This window comes from Triticum dicoccoides, chromosome 2B (assembly GCF_002162155.2).
Source record: "Triticum dicoccoides isolate Atlit2015 ecotype Zavitan chromosome 2B, WEW_v2.0, whole genome shotgun sequence".
In the NCBI taxonomy this organism is placed as follows: domain Eukaryota; kingdom Viridiplantae; phylum Streptophyta; class Magnoliopsida; order Poales; family Poaceae; genus Triticum; species Triticum dicoccoides.
The window spans coordinates 143,238,265-143,245,360 of NC_041383.1; positions in this window are offsets into that span (position 1 = coordinate 143,238,265).

Consider the following 7,096-nt stretch of genomic DNA (forward strand, 5'->3'; position numbering starts at 1 on the left):
GGAAGATCTGCTCAGCAACGCTTGGAGGGGGAGGGGGGCGGCGGCGGCGGCGAAGCGGCGACAACGGAGCGAGAGGGATAGGGTTCTAGGTCAAGTCGTGTGTTGGAAGACTGGCACGACCGACACTGGGCCACGCTCGTCAGGAGGCCAACGCCATCGCGCGAGTCTCTCGGGAGACAGGGCGCCCACGCGTGCATGCACGCCCACGCCTCCATGCACGACGTGATCCCTTCCGGCTCTCCCGTTTCTGTTGTAACTGATCTATCGATGTGTAAAGCCTGTGTATTTAAGTGTACTCTGTATCAATGAATGAACATAGACAGATTTCACTCGTCTAACTTGGTATCAGAGGTCGTTCGTTCCTCCCTCCGCTTCCGTCATGAGCTTCCGGCGCCCGCTCCGCCGCACCCGCTCCTTCGGGGATGCCGACGCACCCTTCATCCTACCTCCCGTCGCCCCCGGCCCCGAGCCCGCCGCACCGGCTGCTGACGCCGCCCCCGTGCCGCCTCCTGCAGTCGCGCCGGTGCCCGTCTCCCCCAACGCGCGCCTCCTTCGTCGCGCTGACGCCGCACCTGCGGTGCCCCCTCTCCGCGCCGTCCGCCCTCACGCCGGCGCCCTGGCGCTCGTGCCCCCGCCAGCCCAGGTTCCCATGATCCCTGCCCCATCCATGCATCACGTTAACATCGCCTCTTTCATCCCATTCAAGCTTAGCCTCGACGCCAACAATTATTCGAAGTGGCGCCACCTATTCTGGTTCGTCCTCTGCAAGTATCACGTCGAGGAGCACGTTCTCGAGGACGCCGATCCGCTCCATGAGGACGCGGTTTGGCGCAATGATGACATCACGATCGCTCTTTGGATATATGCGACTATATCCGATGAGCTCTACGACGTAATCCAATCCCCCGAGAGCACGGCGTTCCATCTCCGGCAACAGCTGGAGGTCTTCTTCCGCGACAACGCCGCCGGCTGCGCCGTCCACATCGGCGCCGAGTTCCGGGCGACGGTCCAAGGCGACATGACGGTGGCGCAGTATTGCCGCCGCCTCCAGCAGCTCGCCAACGCCATGGCCGACGTGGGTGAGCCGGTCACCGACCGGTCGCTCACACTCCAGCTCGTCCGTGGCTTGAGCAGGCGCTTCCACGTCATGGCCACCTTGTTGCCGATGCAGCAGCCGTTCCCGACGTTCGTCCAGGCTCGGTCGCGCCTCCTCTTGGAGGAAATCGGCATCGCTGAGCGCGAGCGCGCCGAGGGGGCGTCCGCCCTCACCATCGGCCACGGGGGTGGCTCCTCGTCTGGCGGCTCCTCCTCCACGGATCGCCGCTCGCCACCGTCGCCTCAGGACAAGGGGAAGAGCCCCGCCGCCGGCAGCCCCTCCGGAGACCGTCAGCGCGGCGGGCGCGGGCGTGGCCGCGGCCGCGGTCGCGGCGCTCCCGGCGCCTCCTCGAGCTCCAACACGGGGCGCGGCGCTAGCGGGCAGCCCCAGCCCTGGATGGGGTACTTCGCACCGTGGGGCTCGCCCGCTCCGACCCCGCAGCAGTGGCGTTCGTCGTGGGTGCCGCCCAACTCGGCGGGTGTTCTCGGGCCACGCCCGGGGGCCCAGCACCAGGCCTACCCCGTCGCCGCCGGGCCTCCCCCTGCCGCGCCCTGGGATCCGCAGGCTATGACGCACGCCTTCGCCAACCTCCAGATGCAGCCGCCGCCGACCAGCAACAAGTGGTACATGGATACGGGTGCAACTTCCCACGTCGCCAGCTCCTCCGGTAACCTCACCAAGCCTTCCTCTTCTCCGTATTATCCCTCTAGTATTACTGTTGGTAATGGTTCGTCCATCCCTGTAGTTGCTGCCGGTTCCACCTCCCTCCCTCCTTTCCAATTAAACCACATCCTCATCTCTCCAACTATTGTTAAAAACCTTATATCTGTGCGTCGATTTACTCGTGATAATTTGTGTATTGTCTCTTTTGACCCCTTTGGCTTCTCTGTGAAGGACATGGCAACGGGGAAACTCATCATGAGGCCCAGTAGCTCCGGAGATCTTTACCCTTTCTTGCACAATAATGGCGGCTCCATGGCACTCTCCGTTTCGAGCTCCGGCGAACTATGGCACTTGCGGCTGGGCCATCCTAGCCATGTTTCCCTTTCTGCTTTAATGAACAACTTTTTAGATTCATGTAATAAATCGCAAGGTTCTTCGGTGTGTGAATCTTGTAAAATAGGCAAACAACCTCGACTACCATTTCCTCATTCCACTTCGTTTACTACAGAACCTTTTCAACTTATTCATTGCGACTTGTGGACCTCACCTGTTTGTAGTTTTTCCGGCTATCAATATTATCTTGTTGTGCTTGATGACTTTACTCACTACTCTTGGGTGTTTCCCTTACGCCACAAATCCGACACCGCTGCCACGCTCTTACGTTTCTTCTCCTACGTTAACACTCAATATAATCTCTCTATTAAATGTGTGCAGTGTGACAATGGCGGCGAGTTCCTCTCTCTCTCTACGTGACCACTTCTCTCGCCATGGCGTCGCCTTCTGCCTCTCCTGCCCACACACTTCACCTCAAAACGGCAAGGCCGAACGCCTTCTTCGCACCACTAACGATGTCCTCCGCACTCTTCTCATCCACGCACATATGCCGCCCGAGTATTGGGTCGAGGCACTCCACACCGCCAACCATCTTCTCAACCGGCGACCCTCATCAACCATTAACCAGCACACACCCTACTACCTCCTCCACAGCGAACACCCCACGTACGACCATCTTCGCGTTTTCGGATGCCTTTGCTTTCCCAACCTCACCCACCTCGCGCCACACAAACTAGCCCCCCGATCCACTCCTTGCGTCCTACTCGGGTACCCCCTGGAGCACAAAGGCTACCGCTGCCTCGATCTACGCTCGCGCCGCGTTTATATTTCTCGCCACGTCACTTTTGACGAGAAGAAATTTCCCTTTGCTACACTTAGCACACCGCCGCCCACAGACCCTCCTGCCACACCAGATCCGCCGCCCCTGCTAGCCCACCCCGCAATCTTACCTACCTCGTACCCTCCGGGATCCCCACCGATCGGATCCGCTCAGGGCTTCGCGCCCAATCCGCGCGCTCCCGTTCCCCCAGATCGCGCGCCACACGCACCCGTCGCACCACCTGACCCGACCCCGCCCAGTCCAGCCTCCCGTTCCCCCGCGCCTGTCTCCCCCGCGCATGCCGCGACCCCGTCGCCTACCCCACCCAGCCATGCAGCCAACCCGACGGCCTCTCCCATGCATGCTACCAGCTCGCCTCCTCCCCCACCTCGCCATGCAACCAATCCCGGCGCCTCCACTGATTCCCCCTCCACGCCTCCTCAGCGCCCGCTGCCACCTCGAGCCGTTCCCGTCGTACCGCCACAAAACCTCCACCCCATGCGCACCAGAGACAAGTCTGGTTATCTTTTGCCTAAGCAACACATCAGTCTCTCCGTCACCACCGATATTAGCCCTCTCCCTTCTTCCTACCGAGCAGCTCTCAAGGATCCGAACTGGGCCGCTGCGATGCTAGAGGAGTATAATGCGTTGTTGCGGAATGACACTTGGTCGTTGGTTTCCCGTCCTGCAGGTGCGAACGTGGTGAGTGGCAAGTGGATCTTTCGCCACAAGTTCAACCCCGACGGCTCGTTGGCTCGGTACAAGGCGCGGTGGGTGCTCCGTGGCTTCACTCAGCAGGCCGGCGTTGACTACGGTGAGACGTTCAGTCCCGTTGTCAAACCCGCCACGATCCGGGTCGTCCTCAGCCTCGCCGCCGGCAGCTCGTGGCCCATCCACCAGCTCGACGTCAAGAACGCCTTCCTTCACGGGCACCTCTCTGAGACCGTCTACAGCATGCAGCCCGCTGGCTTCATCGACTCCTCGCGACCTGGGGACGTGTGTCGTCTCAACCGGTCACTCTATGGGCTGAAGCAGGCGCCTCGGGCATGGTTTGCTCGGTTCACATCGTACCTGCTCTCTCTTGGGTTCCATGCTTGCAAGGCTGACTCCTCGCTCTTCTCCATCCACCGTGGTCGTGACACCGCATACCTCCTCCTTTATGTCGATGACATTATCCTCACCGCTAGCACGCCTGCCTTCCTTCGCTCCATCATCAGCTCGCTGCATCGTGAGTTTGCCATGACCGACATGGGTCCCCTACACCACTTCTTGGGCATCAACGTCCACCATACCACCCACGGCCTTCACTTATCCCAGGAGCAGTACGCACTTGAGATCTTGGATCGTGCCGGCATGCTTAACTGTAAGCCCGTGTCCACTCCCGTTGACACCATGTCCAAGCTCTCTGCCACCGACGGTCCTGCCTTCCATGATCCATCTCTCTACCGGAGTCTGGCTGGGGCTCTCCAGTACCTCACCCTCACGCGTCCTGACTTATCCTACGCTGTCCAACAGTGTTGCCTGTTCATGCATGATCCCAGGGACAGTCACTTCCAGATGGTGAAGCGGATCCTCCGCTACGTGCGTGGTACTGTGCACCTCGGGTTGCACTTTCACCGCTCCGCCTCCAGCGACCTCACGGCGTACTCCGACGCGGATTGGGCGGGCTGCCCGGACACCCGCAAATCGACCTCGGGCTTTGCGGTCTTCCTCGACACCAACCTCATCAGCTGGTCGTCGAAGCGCCAGCACACGGTGTCTCGGTCCAGCGCCGAGGCCGAGTACAGGGGGATCGCCAACGCCGTCGCCGAGTCGTGCTGGCTTCGGCAACTCCTCGCCGAGCTCCGTCGCCCCCCGTCGCGCGCCACCATCGTCTACTGCGACAACGTCAGCGCCATGTACATGTCCGGCAACCCCGTGCAGCACCAACGCACCAAGCACATCGAGATCGATCTTCACTTCGTCCGCGAGCGCGTCTCTCTTGGCGAGGTGCGTGTCCTTCACGTGCCAACGACGTCGCAGTTCGCGGATATCTTCACGAAGGGATTACCTACCAGTGTCTTCGTCGACTTCCGGACCAGTCTCAACGTCGGTGAGCACCGCGCTTCGACTGCGGGGGGGTGTTGGAAGACTGGCACGACCGACACTGGGCCACGCTCGTCAGGAGGCCAACGCCATCGCGCGAGTCTCTCGGGAGACACGGCGCCCACGCGTGCATGCACGCCCACGCCTCCATGCACGACGTGATCCCTTCCAGCTCTCCCGTTTCTGTTGTAACTGATCTATCGATGTGTAAAGCCTGTGTATTTAAGTGTACTCTGTATCAATGAATGAACATAGACAGATTTCACTCGTCTAACTTCGTGTTGCCCTTTTTATAGCCTTATACATACGTCGAAATATGGGCCAGGCGGTTCTCAAGGTAGACGGGGGTCCATTTTGCTTAAGTTGACGCTGGGCTGGGCGAAGATGGTACTCCTATGCGGCCCATTTTGTAAATTTCTCACAAGCGATTCCCGTTTTCCTATTCTCGGGAGCGCATAACGCGGGAGCTCCTATACGGCACTGCAGGCGCCCGTTCGTGCTCCTGGCGCCTGCAGCGCCCCGCGCTGGGCCGGCCCATGAAATGCCAATCTTGGCGAATGCAAATGCTCACAAAAAAAAAGCGAAAAAATTTGCTATTTACATGTTTCAAACTCACCACGTTGAGTACACGTACAGTTACCACCAACCACACGAGCTACTTGCTTTCTATGATTATTAACAGAGGCAAACGCTTAATAACAATGCTGCAGCGCTGTTTCACTGCAAAAATCTATCGCACCACTTAATTTTTTTGAATAAAGAATACATCAATTTGAAAAGGCATTCGCATAATCCATAAACTGAAAGGATAAGTTCACAAAAATGGAAAAAAGTTTGTGAATTCAAAAAAAGTTCATTGGACTAGAAAAAAGTTTATCAAATTTGAAAAAAGTTCGTGAATTTGAAAAAAAGTTCATCGGATTTGAAGAAAGTTTATGGAACTTGAAAAAAAATCATCGAATTTGAAAATTTTCATAGATTTTTTAAAAAAAATGTTCATTGAATTTAAGAAAGAGTTCATCGAATTTGAAAAAGTTCATCAAAATTCAAAAAAGTTCATCGAATTTGAAGAAAAGTTCATCGATTTTTAAAGTTCAGAAATTTAAAGAAAAATGTCAGGAATTAAAAAAAGCGCGCAATAAATAAATCAAAAAAGATGAGGAAAAGGGAAAAAAATACACCGAGCTGAAGAACGAAAGAAAAAGGGAAAAGTGATCAACCTTCACAATCATGAATGAATAGCCTAGCGGTTACAGTCGAGCCCTTACAACGGGAAGGTTGCAAGTTCGATCCCCCACCAGCACTCTTTTTTCACCTTTCCAAAAACAGGAAAAGCAAGAAGGAAAAAATAGAAAGGGCCGGCCCAGTTTGGACTGCTGCAGGCGCCCGTTTGCAAATTGCACTATAACGCGGCCGGGACGCCGCCTTTTTTTTCCTTCTATCCTTTTGTTTATTTTTTCAATAATTGGGGATATCAAAAGGTTCAAAATTTCAGAAAAAATTACGAATTCTGAATAAAATAATCATGAATTCCGAAAAATATTCATGATTACAAAAAACTGTTCGGGAATTCAAATAAAAAATCACAGTTCAAGAGAACGTTCACAAATTTGTAAAGAAATGTTCAAGAATTTAAAAAATATTCATGAATTTCATAAAATGTTTGCGATTTCAAAAAATATTCATGATTTGAAAAATATTTCCGGATTCAGAAAAATGTTCGCGGATTTGAGACTAAACATCCCACTGCACCGCGCCAGCGCAAGGCCTTTAGTCCCGGTTCATGGCACGAACCGGGACTAAACGGGTGAATTGGTACCGGTTGGTGGCACCAACCGGTACCAAAGACCCCTCTTTAGTCCCGGTTGGTGTCACCAACCGGGACTAAAGGCCTCTGCTTCCCGCCCTTTGGGCTGCTGAAAAGAGGTCTTTGGTCCCGGTTGGTGGCACCAACCGGGACTAAAGGGGTGCATTGGTCCCGGTTGGTCTCACGAACCGGGACCAATGCTCTGCCTATATAAACAGCACTCGTGAAATTTTGGTTCAATTTCTTCCCCGCCCGCCCGACGCCGCCAGGCTGCCCGCCGTCGCCGTCGCCA